Below are 12,552 nucleotides of genomic sequence, written 5' to 3'. Positions count from 1 at the left end.
TCCAGGATTTTGGTTCAACTAGGAGCTAATGTTAATCTGATCCAGATCCAAACTTCCCTAGCATGCAGGGCTGTTCTGGGTGTGTCTCTAGCTCAGTTTCCTCCCCCCGGTCTCCTTTTATAGGCCATGTCGGCAGGACCATCCCATCCAGGCAGTCTCATCTCCTTCCTACCACAATCACCGTGTGCTAGCTCCACAGCACTCCCCATCCCACCAATGAGGCGAGACTGGAAACAAGCACTGGGAATGGAGCCCATCTCTCCCTTACGGTAACGTAAAGCACTGCCTATTGAACAAGAGGGTCGGGCGCTTTATGTTGCCATAAGGGAGAGAAACTTTAAAAGCTCCCAAACTTTCCCCACAGATAACATATTAACAGGTTGTCGCTATGTGGCCCATTTCCCTTCCCCTACCTCCTCTCCTGTGTGAAATCATAATATCTCTGTGGCCATGACAGCCATTATCCCACGTAGAAAAAGATTTTTAACTGCCTTAGGTGGTGGTCCATTTTGAAACGTACATCTCCCAGTCTGCTCTGGTCTTTGTTTCATCTCCCCTTGCATCTGTTCTGTGCCTCTCAGCGGAAAACCAGGAGGAAAGCTGGCCACAGGTGAACCTCAAGTGTGTCACTGACCACGGTTTTAATAATGGTCACTGGCCCGAGCTGTCACCCAGGTATTTCTTTGGTTAACCTGGAAAGCCGTTTCCCTGTTTTACCAGTCAAAGGCCTATGAAGCCCTGAGACCGGGCCAAGAGGGATTTGAGTCTGATGGGGCTCAAGCTGTGGCCTCTGATCTGGTGTAGTTGCCAACTGGGTAAGAATCATCCAAAGGCAAAGCATAATTACAGGAAAGTTCTTGTATATTTTGTGGCATGAACAAGTCCAGTTGCAGGGTGTGGCGGAACCTGCCTCGCCACCTGGCCAACTCTGCTGTCATGTTTGTCCCGGAGAGGGATGATAACTAACAGCTGGTGATGAAGGTGTGAGGCATGGCTCCTGGGTGCAGCTCCTGAAACACAGACTTCCACCTGTGCCTGATTCTTCCAGAGGGGGCTGGAGAATGTGCCCCATTCTCTCAGCTGGTGGAACTGCTACCTTTGTGCCTCACCAAGCTCCCTGGTAGGGAGGGTCTGGGGCCAAAAAGGGCAAGCACGTGTCTGGCTGCATCACAGGGTCACCCTAGTGTCTAGCCAACAGCTGACTGGCACAGCTGTTCCCTTGCAGTGAAGCAAGGAAGGTCAAAAGGCAGAGCGGTGCCTGCACCAGTGCGGCTGCTGGAGGCTGAGGAGTAGCACCCAAGCGTTGGAACAAAGGAAAGGGTGGAGGAGAGGGAGCTGAGAAAGCAGCCCAAATAGGGGCTGATTCCATACCGGGCATGGCATTCTCTGCTCTCCCACAGGAATAGGCTGTAGGGCTCGGCTTGAGTGGAGACACAGTGTCCAATTACACATGTGGTGCCTCACTGATATTTCCCAAATGGTAGCCTCCTACCCTGGTGCTCTGGAGGGGAAAGAGGCGCGGTTAATTGGCTTGACATTTACAAAGGTGTGTGTGTGTAATTGATACAATTAAGAGCCTATCGGCCTCCCTGTCTGAGTCTACAAGAGGTCAAAGGCAGGCTCTCAGATTGACCAAACCCTTCTTGAGAGCCAGCAACAGCAGATGTGGTCACATCCTAGTTAATGGGAGTGAACTAACTGCAAAGCTTCTGTTGCAGCTAAGACCAAGCGCCGTGAATCTTCCGAGTGGGCTGTGGCAGTGGTAAGGACGTATCTGCACCACAGTGGGCTCCGTTAGCTTGCAGGCTAAAGTGCTCCCAGCCTCTGCCAGTCAGGGTTGAGACGTTGAACCTGGAGCTCCCAGATAGCACTTCAGCATGCCCTCAGCCTAGAAGTAAGGGGCGGAGATGTGCATCTGGGTTTCCCATAGGGCAGTGCTATATGCTAACCACATCCATTTAACCCACTGGAGGCCAACAAGTAACACTTAAAGCCAGCAAGAGATGCACCCTGGAGCCCAATAGTGTTGTAAGCAGCCCGTTCCGCTCGCAGGGAGCGACAGGGCCCAGGTGTTCAGGGGCACAGTAGGACTCCTCTGGCCGATTGTGCCGTTGCCATGATGACCGGCAGCAGCTTTTGCAGCTGTGTTGGCTCTTCTTGCTTTGCTTATTGATTCCTTTTGCTTTCCAAGGGGCTCAGCTTGGATTTGACAGCTGGATCCAACAGGGCTATGACTGGATGTGAGGGTGGGAAGAGGAATACAGGAAGGAGACCGTTTAGGGACCTCTGGTGTAGAGCGGACATGGGGCAGTGCAGCTGGGGCAAAGGCTCTGGTAGGTTTAGCTGGCCAGCACAGCAATGCTATCCATGCCTAACGAATCCCTGAGGGAGGCAGCCAGGCACGTGCTGACTGTGACACCACAGGCCACGTGCTCCTCAGGGGGCTGTCCAGGGGAGGCAGTCTGTTGGCCATAGAAGCACATGCAGGCCTCCTGCTGAGTCATGCATGCTCCTTGCCCTACTCCCATTTCCCAAGGGTGCCCTGCCATGGAGTCAAGACCAGCTTGAGTTTTCTTATTTGTTTTTGTTTAAGGGCTCTGACAGCCGAGTGCTGGTGGTGACATGTTCCCAAAAGGGAAAGTAAGAGAGGATGCAGGGGTACTCATTGCAAGCCATTTGACCCCTGACACGGAGCTGACAGCATGTAGAAACCACAGCGCTCTTCTCAAGGGCTCCCCTAGTTCTAGGGGCTGCTTGGAGCAAGCAGGGGTTAAAACCAGGGACAGTACAGAGCCCCTTCCCTTGAAGCATGAGACCTCCTACAATGGCATGTAGCCGATCTGCAACTGCTAGCAGAAAATATCTTCAACAGCTAGTGATGGGACACTAGATGGGGGGTGGCTTTGAGTTACTACAAAGAATTCTCTCCCAGGGTCTGGCTGGTGGGTCTTGCCCACATGCTCAGGGTCTAACTGATTGCCATGTTTGGGGTCAGGAAGGAATTTTCCCCTGGGTCAGATTGGCAGAGACCCTGGGGTTTTTCACCTTCCTCTGCAGCCTGTGGCACGGGTCACTTGCAGGTTTAAACTAGCATAAATGGTCGTTTCTCTTTAACTTGAAGTCTTTAAAGCATGATTTGAGGACTCCAGTAACTCAGCCAGAGGTTAGGGGCCCATTACAGGAGTGGGTTGGGAAGGTTCTGTGTCCTGCAATGTGCAGGAGGTCAGACTAGACAATCCTGATGGTCCCTTCTGGCCTATGAGTCTATAAGCAGAGCTATATCTTCCCTCCCTTTCCACAGTTTGGGGGAGCGCTGTTCCCCCTGGGGCCCCACTCCTCTCTGGTTGATAAAGCGAGTGCTCCCCAGGCAGGGGAACTGGAAGGGGGAGCAAGAGGAGATGGTGCCTGGCTGGGAGGTTCCTGGGACTCCTCGCTTCCTTCCAGGGTGAGCACTGAATAGCACCTGAAAGAGAAAGGGAGGTGTCCCAGCCAGGAGTCCACCTCTGACTCATCCAAAGTCAGTGGCTTCAGTGGGCTTTGGTTCAAGCCCAAGGAAGAGCTGTCCCCGTGCTCACGGAAGGGAGAGGGAAAGGAAACCTACTGATACCAGTTCCTTTCCCATTTACAGCGGGCTGGTGGTGGGAAGAGAAACATATTTCCCCCCCAAAACAACATTGTTAAGGAGTTCTGGGTGAAAGAGGATGTTGGTGGAGTCCAGCTCCCACCTGCTGCACTTTCGTGACAAAAACTCTACTTTAATAACACCTTAAGCCTTAGAATGTCTGGAAACAAATGGATCCCACCAGCTCCTCACTGCGATAGAATCCTCACTCACACCCTCCCTTCCCACCTGACTCACCCCGCCCACACACCCTTCCTTTGCCACTTGGTTTGTGCTGTAATCGCAAAGTGCCACTGGATTTCTCCTGTTGAGTTTATATATTGTTTACTGAATGTGCAGTTCAGATTGTGAAAGGGACACAGTCCCAGGGTACAGCAAGCTAGAGTAGCCTGCGATTGGCGTTCTCGTTGCGTGATACATTGGAGGAGCAGAAGAGTATTCCTGTGACTGGGGTGGAATGATTGATGTCTTTGGGGGTTATGAAATGTGTTGATTACAGGGTGCTGGGTTATGTAAGTGTGACTAGTATTCTATAGCTCCTATTGGATGGAGTTTTGTTGTAATCAGGAGTGCTGGGGTGTACATTACTGTTATTCTGTCTTGCAAATGAAATTCTATAGTTAGTCATTTGTTTTTTTGAACATTGCACTTTTTTGGTAAATTTTTGGGAGCAAAATTAAGACTGGGTGGGATGAGATTTATTACGGTAGTGCTGTATAGCTATTAAGAGAAGAATTGTCCGGTGGTTAGAGCACTAGCCTAGCACTTGGGAGATCTGGCTCCCTGCTCCACCAGAGATTTCCTGGGGGATCTTGGGCAGGTCACGTAGCCTCTCTGTGCCTCGGTTCCCCATCTGTAAAATGGGGCTAATAATACTTCTCTACTTCGCATGGATATTAACATTTGTGAGCAGCTCTGCTACTAGAGTAATGGGGACCAGATAAGTAGCTATATAGGAAGATGATCCCTATCCTAAAGAGTTTAAAATCTAAGGTCAATTCAAAAGTGCTTGTGATTTTGGGTGCCTCCATTTTTAGATACAAAGCTTGACATTGTAAAGAGGCTTGATTTCAGAGTGTGGGGGTGACTCATGGCTGGGACACATCTCTTTCATCAGCCCTGGAGTTCCAGGCTGCTGTGGTTTGCAGCATGGTGACCGTTCTGGAGTTCTTAGATGGCCCTGGAACACTGTTATAGGGCCATATTGTGGCACACCTAGATGAAAATGCTTGGTTCCTTTAGGATAATTCCGCTAGAGGAGTAGGACTTCCAAAGCCAGAGAGCGCAGGCAGCCACTTGAGAACTATTGTGCGGCCTCGGATTGCCCCCTTTACAAGTTTGTGCTCAGACAGGAGCACCAAATTTTGTCATAGTGAGGGCCATGGGGCCAACTTGCTGAGGATTGACTTGATTTGTTTAAAACGAAGCAGGTGCCCATATATATAGGTTGGACTTTAGGAAAAATTTCCTAACTGTCAGGGTGGTTAAGCACTGGAATAAATTACTTAGGGAGGTTGTGGAATCTCTGTCATCGGAGACTTTTAAGAACAGGTTAGACAAATACCTGTCAGGGATGGTCTAGATAATACTTAGTCCTGCCATGAGTGCAGGGGACTGGACTAGATGACCTCTTGAGGTCTCTTCCAGTTCTATGATTCTATATTTCATACAGAGGAGTGCTCCCCAGATACCACAGGTGCCAGCATGCAGAGTTGTACCAGACTGTTTGGATCACCATGGGGCACTGAATGCAAAGACCGGTCATCTCCGTGGGCCACACTGGGTGACAGTAGCCAGGAGCCTCACTTCAGGCTGTTGTGTCTAGGGGAAACTCGCTGGCCTGGACTCTCCTCACGCATGCCCTTCAATCGGGAGTCTCTCCACTGAAACACGCCAGTGGAGCTACATTGCTGTAAAACCAGCATAGCTGAGAAGAGACTCAGAGTGGCTGAGTCATGTCTGCATCACTCAGCTGTGTCCCATCACCAGGCCCTGCACGAGATGTGGCGATGTGGTGATGTGACCACTGCAGGCGACTTATGTGTCATTTAATTAAAACAAATAAATAAACTGTGGAGTCCTGAGAGCTGTTGCTACAGGCGGAGAGACAAACAATAGAAATGAGGAAATGCTGATTCTGATGCTTCCAGAAGCAGCGTGATCCAGGTGGTCAGTCATTGGACAAGGACTTAGGAGAGATGGTTTCTGTTCCCAGCTCTGCTGCTTGGTGACCTGGAGCTAGTTACTTCACATTGATCTGCCTCTGTTTCCCCTCCTGCTGCTTGTCTTTGTCTTCTTCACAGCAGGGACTTGCTCACTGTGTCTGGCACAGGGAGGCTCTGATCTAAGTGGGGAGTCTAGGTGCTCCAGTAATATAAACAATAAAGAACAGCAGCACATGTAGGGGGCCGCTCCTGTTCTCATTGTAACTAGCTGTGGGAGATCCCGCGATCTCATCACAGTGGGACTCCGGGAAGCCAAGAAACTTTCATTCATTCCTCTGTGAAGTGCCAGCAATGAGAAATTAGAAGAAAGAGATCTGTGGGGACTGCAAACCATGGGGATTTAAGAGTAAAAAGTCATTCTGGTGTGTGGCCAAAACTACAGCCTGGCCCTCAGTGCCATTACGCTGTGGCTCTAATAGAAGGAGCTCTTCATATTAGCCGTTTGGTTAAACATGGGGCTGTTGTAGAATTGCAGATATATCCTTGGTGCCAGGGCTGACTAACTGAAAGCCAAGAACAGAAACCTGATCTGGTGTTGAAAACAAAGTGGGTAACTAACTCCCACAATTGCCTCCCTGTGATCCCCTAATTCCGGGTCTATTTCCCTCACAATTCCAGATCTTGTTCAACTCCACAAACACACACACTCTCTCCCTCCCTTCTTGTCCAGGTCTTTCTCCCCACAGTGCTCCTATCAGTTCTCATTGTGTTCCCATCCTTTGTGATCTTGTTCCAGATCTCTCCCAACAAACTCCATTATTCCCTCTTTACCTGTTTCTCCCCCCCCCCCCCACCCCCTGTGCTCGCCTTGTGCCAGGTTCCTATTAATTTGCCTTGTGTCAGGTCCCCTCCCACACACCTTTCTGAGTTGGGCTGTCAGCCTCTGGCTGCCTTGCAGAGTTCCCAGCACAGCCCATAGCTTCTATGTTCAGACCTGCTGGGTTTGCTCAGGGGCAGGACAATGAAATGGAATGCTCTGTATCGATTTTCACAGCTGGTTATTAGGAAGTCCTTCATGGGCCAAGGGACACATGTCCAAAACTGCCCCATCCAGCCTTGTGCTCCCCCTTGGCCCACTCCCGCTCCAGCTCAGCATGGCCACTCCTCGCCGCTCCCTACTCCCGACTTTCGTCTCTGCTTCTTCATTTTTAACACATTCTGCTTTCTCTTTTCCCTCATTCTTTCCCTTTGCCTGGCCTGGGTTCTTTCCTTCATTACCTGCCCCAGTGGTAGAAATGCAGAACCTCCCCCACCACCCCATTCTATGTAGGCCTCCCATCTATTATGTCCTGGAAACTCCATCCACCTACACAAATCCACCCTGTTTTCCTGACCAGGACTGTGGAACTACCAAAGCAGGAACTGTCACAACCTCACCCAGACCCCCTCGGGACAGACAGAGCCTGTTGTGAGTGGACCCTATCACTGGGTCCCACATGCTTCCAAGCCAACTGGGCCTGGGCAACATCCGGTCATTGTTTCTAGCTCTGGGACTGTAGGACACACTCCCAGGCTCAGACCTTGTCTGATATCCTTCCTTAGGATATGGTGCACCACTGTCCATCTGCCCTAACCCTGAAACTGGTGTCTGAGACCTCTTAAGCCCCCCAGTCACATGTATGTAATTTCTAGGGTGACCAGATGTCCCGATTTTATAGGGACAGTCCCGATTTTGGGGTCTCTCTTATAGGCTCCTATTTACCCCCCACCCCCATCCCGATTTTTCACATTTGCTATCTGGTCACCCTAATAATCTCCCAGAGCTCCACCAAGGCTGTGGTCACTCTGGGCTTCTAGTTTAATCCCTTCAGGGAAAAAGTGGCAGGAAAGCAAGGAACACAGGCTTAGCAAAGGAATTTCTTAACCACAGAGACTTTACTCTTAAAGCACTTGAGAGTTACAGATCTTTTGAAAATGGCATAAGTCCTGGGATGCCCCCTCCGCCATAGGCGCTGACTCCGTGGGTGCTCTGGGTCTGGAGCACCCCCAGGGAAAAATTGGCGGGTGCTCTGCACCCCCCGGCAGCTCCCTGCCTCAGCTCACCTCCACCTCCTCCCCTCAGTGCGCTGTGTCCCACTTCTCCCCCCTCCCTCCCAGTGCTTGCTGCTGCAAAACAGCTGTTTCGTGCAGCAAGTGCTGCGAGGGAGAGGGGAGGAGCAGGAACGCGGTGTGCTCAGGGGAAGAGGCGGGCTGGGGCGGTGATTTGGGGAAGGGGTCCAATAGGGGCAAGGAGGGGGTGGAGTTGGGGCTGGAATGGGGGCGGGGCAGGGGTGGAGTTGAGGGGGCTCGAGCACCCACCGGTGCTGGGAAAAGTTGGCGCCTATGCCCTCCGCTGGTCTGAGCTGACCCCTTCCATGAGTCCAAGGTCTGTTAGTGATTCAGGCTGGCAAGAGGCCCTCCTGCCCTCTTGTTCCTGCAAACCCTTCTATTCTGTCTTTATGGTCGGGCTCCCTGGCTCAGAGCAGCACCCCACTCATAAAACGAGTCTCTGTCTCATTGCCATGTGCTCAGATGGAAAACTCCAGCTGCTTTCCTCCCTTGTGGGTCCTCTGTGTAGAAAGCCCATTGTTCCATGGGCCAGCAGCTGAGAGACAAGCAAATCCAAGAGCTCCAGATTTCTATCTTGATGGCTTCTCCATGAGTCCTTTAATAAGGGGTCAAGCACTGTTCCTGGGCAGGGCTGCTGCCTGGGATGCAATTCAATAGGCTTCCCTTGGGCAAATTTAGATGTGTTCAACACGTAATACAAAATGGAGCTCATCATCTGATATGGACATACCCTACTCTATCACAGGGACCAGAAGCCACCCTTTCACACAAGATTCAGGGCATGCTAGCATATAGCTATGAGAGTTTTAACTGATTATTTGTGGATGTCTCACTAGAGGGAACATGCTCAATAAACCTCATGGTTATTTACTTTGATACCAGTTCATCCTATGGTAATCCTAAACTCTCAAAATTCAAGGAGGCACATTAGCTCTACTGTTTCTTGAGGCTCTTCTAATACCTGTGAATCACATTTGCTCTGTGAAAAAATGGGGCTATCCAGAGCTCGTGAGGTATGTTAGTTCATGCGTGCCCAGCACCGGTGGGCCGACAGATCTTGTATATATCAGCTCCCTGTATTGTGAGTGTGCCCCCCAGTCTCTGCTGGATGGAATCTATCAGCTTTGACTATGTGCCCGGAAAGCACTTAGCACTGTGCTGTCCTTACCATAAACCAAGGATCATAATAATGTTCAGCATATCATTGAGGCTGAAAAGTTAAACACCACAAGTCAGGATATTAAACATTTACACTTCTTAGATCAACCAGGGCTGGTTCAGCTCGTGGGCTTGCAATACCTACCTGTATAAGCTGTTACATTTGTGCCTGATGCACCATAGATGCAATTATTTTGATTATTAATAATAATTTATTTGTATTACAGTAGCACCTCAAAGCCCTGACTGAATTTGGGGCCCATTGGGGTAGGCACTGGACACAGCAAGGGACAGTGCCAGTTCTGGAGAGCTCACAATCCAAATAGACAAGACAGAAAAAGGGTGAGTGGGGAAACTGAGGCACAAAGCGAGGCCACAAATTCCCTAAGGTTACCCAGCAGGCAGAGCTGGAATCAGCTATTACTAGGTCCTAGGCACAATGAGCGGGGATTGGGGGTGGGAGGTGATCAGGCCACATGTGAGTGCGTGGCATTGCAACCTGGCACACAGGGTCGCAGTACCACTTAGGTTTGGCCCAGCCAACCCTCCGTCGTGACGGAGGGGCAGCCAAGCCAAATATCCGTGAGTAGCATTGTGACCTGGTGCATAGGATCACAGCATTGCTTCGGTTGGCCAGGCCTCAAATTTGGGGCCTAGGCACATGCCTAATTTGTGTCTGCGTTCATCTGGCCCTGCCAACAGATCAGTGGCACAGCTGGGAATAGAGCTCAGGTCTCTTGATTCCTAGGCCAGTGCCCTGTGTGGCAGCATTAACGTTGCTATGGGAACAATAATGTTGGATTTTCCTGACTTCTGTGCATTTTATTTCTAGCATCAGGCAATTAAAACATGGTTCCACAGCAACGCTACCGCAGCCACACTGCACCCGCGGCAACATACTGTACTGTATTCGGGTACAAAAACAAGAGCATACACCGCAACATAAATGTTACATGCATGCAGAGTACCGCTGCCCCAAGCTGGGGTTGCACTGCAGTTTATCCACAGATTCCATGGCCAGCGAGTCTCATTGAGTGATTCTTGCCTCTAGCCCAACAATCTGAATGCTTCTGACGTGTGTAAATTCAGCATCATCATAATACAATTAATTTATATTGCAATCCCACCCTCGCCAAAGTGCCCAGGGTGCTGAACAACACTCATAAAAACAATTTCTCCTTCATTAATAAAAGAACACCAACAAAATTACAGACGAGGCGGGTAAACAAAACCAGTCAGAACAAAACAATTAAACAGCAACCGTGGCAGTCATTTAACAGCACCTCTGGAAACAAAAGGTCAGGCCAGTCCCATACAGAGCTTTATAGACCAATAAGGCTCATTTATACCGAGTCCACCATTGAACAGGCAGCCAATATAAAGAAAGCACCTCGGGCTGAATATGATCATGATAGCTGCAACACATTAGCAACCCAGCTGCTGCATTCTGAAGGAGCTGCAAGCGGCAGATCAGCACACAGGGAATTCTAATAATCGAGCCCATAGGTCACAAGGGGAGGCATTGCCCTCACCATGTGGTCACAAGGTAAAGAAGGGTGCAACCTGTGCAAATTCTCAACCTTCATACTGCACTAGTTTTTCTTTTTCATTTAATTGTCCAGTTTTGGTTTTCAAAGGGGTGGAGGGAAAAACAAAACAAAAAAATGGATCGAGGTTTTTTCCCCTCTCAGGACAAAAAAAAAAAGAAAGTTATCTTTGGGCTGAGAATGAACATGAGAAATTGCACCCAAGGGGGTAAATTTTTCCTGACAAACACCATAAAATTGGGGGTTTGGATGAAAGTACATCCTTAGCCAGGACTCCTATCCAGCACCACTAGCATGAAATTAACATGCATGGTACCAGAATCAGACAGGACAGACATGTCCCAGGTTTCCATGGGAGCTGGGTGTATTTGAACCATAAGCCTATTGGAAAGGCAACTGCAGGGCAACAGCTCTTCCTCTTGCCATGTTACTTGGCTTTCTTCCTGCAGTGACTTCAAGGGTGCTGGAACAATTTGTATCAGTAGTGGGCAACCTGTGGCCTGCACGTGGTCCGTCAGGGTAATCCGCTGGTGGGCCATGCGACAGTGTTTACATTGACCGTCGGCTGGTACGGCCGCCCACAGCTCCCAGTGGCCGCGGTTCACCATTCCCGGCCAATGGGAGCTGCAGGAAGCGGCAGCCCGCACGTCCATGTGGCCTACACTGCTTCCCGCAGCTCCCATTGGCCGGGAATGGCAAACCGTGGCCACTGGGAGCTGCGGGTGGCTGTGCCTGTGGACGGTCAATGTAAACACTGTCTTGTGGCCCACTAGAGGATTACCCTGATGGGCTGCATGCGGCCTGCGGCCCACAGGTTGCCCACCACTGATTTGCATAGTGGGGGTGCTGAGAGCCATTGAACCAAACTGTAAACCCTGGATATGATGGAAACCACTTCAAGCCAGGGGGATCCCCTAGTTCCAGCACCTATGTGACTTCACCTCGGTTTTGAAGCCTTGCTGGCAAAACCAGGCCTTCTGGGCTCTGGATATTTGTCACCCTGCACTGGAGAAAGGGTGATTTCAAGCCAAGAAACAGACCCACGGACAGGAACTTGGCCACTGGGTCCCTCATCTATGAGAAAAAGGGAAAATCTATTTGTCTGGGACTTGTGCTGCTTGCCTAAATCCTGGACACACAGCTTAAAGAATTGACCCTTTCACCTCCTTGCTCCTCAGAGGATAAAACTGTTTCCTGTTTATTCTGGGGACAGCTGTGCGTTCAGAGGGGAGAGCTGGTGTACTGTGACTTCCCCGGGCTGCTGTTTGGAGTTTCTTTTTCAGTGATTATTTGTCTGTTCGCTTGGGTTTTCAGCAGCTATTGAAATTTATCCCTTTAGGAACCTGGAACTCCCAGCCAGCTCTTGGACGCCTGGGTCCAGGGAACACTCACTATCCTCTCAGCCTGATCTCCTGTTAGATAAGGGACCTCTTCAGAGGAGAGGCAGACTCTTTGGGCCAGATGGAGCTAGACCCTTGGGCAGGAATGCAGCTGCATCTAAGGAGCCTCCCTACCCTTGTGTACCCTGTGCAAGGCCCTTTCACAGTGGCATTCCTTGTGCTCCAGGAGGCCCCTTGGGGCGGTGGGCATGAACTGCACCAAGGTGGGCCAGTGCCTAACAGGCATGATAAAGGCCTTTTGCGCAGGGCCGGCTCTAGGCACCAGCAAAACAAGCTGGTGCTTGGGGTGGCACATTTTTAGGGGAGGCATGGCAGGGGGGCAGCGGTGCGCGAATCAGCTGTTTCGCGTGCCGCGGCGGCTCGGGGTCTCCCCCTCCCTCCCAGGCTCTCAAACCTGGGAGGGAGGGGGAGATCCCGAGCGGCCGTTTCGCGCACCGCTGCTCCCCCTCCCTCTCAGGCTTGGGAGCCAGGGAGGGAGGGGGAGAAGCGGTGCCCGCGCCGCGGCCACTCGGAGTCTCCCCCTCCCTCCCAGGCTCTCAAACCTGGGAGGG

Source organism: Trachemys scripta, chromosome 1 (genome assembly GCF_013100865.1).
Source record: "Trachemys scripta elegans isolate TJP31775 chromosome 1, CAS_Tse_1.0, whole genome shotgun sequence".
NCBI lineage: Eukaryota > Metazoa > Chordata > Testudines > Emydidae > Trachemys > Trachemys scripta.
Note: the sequence above shows the minus strand (reverse complement) of the source record.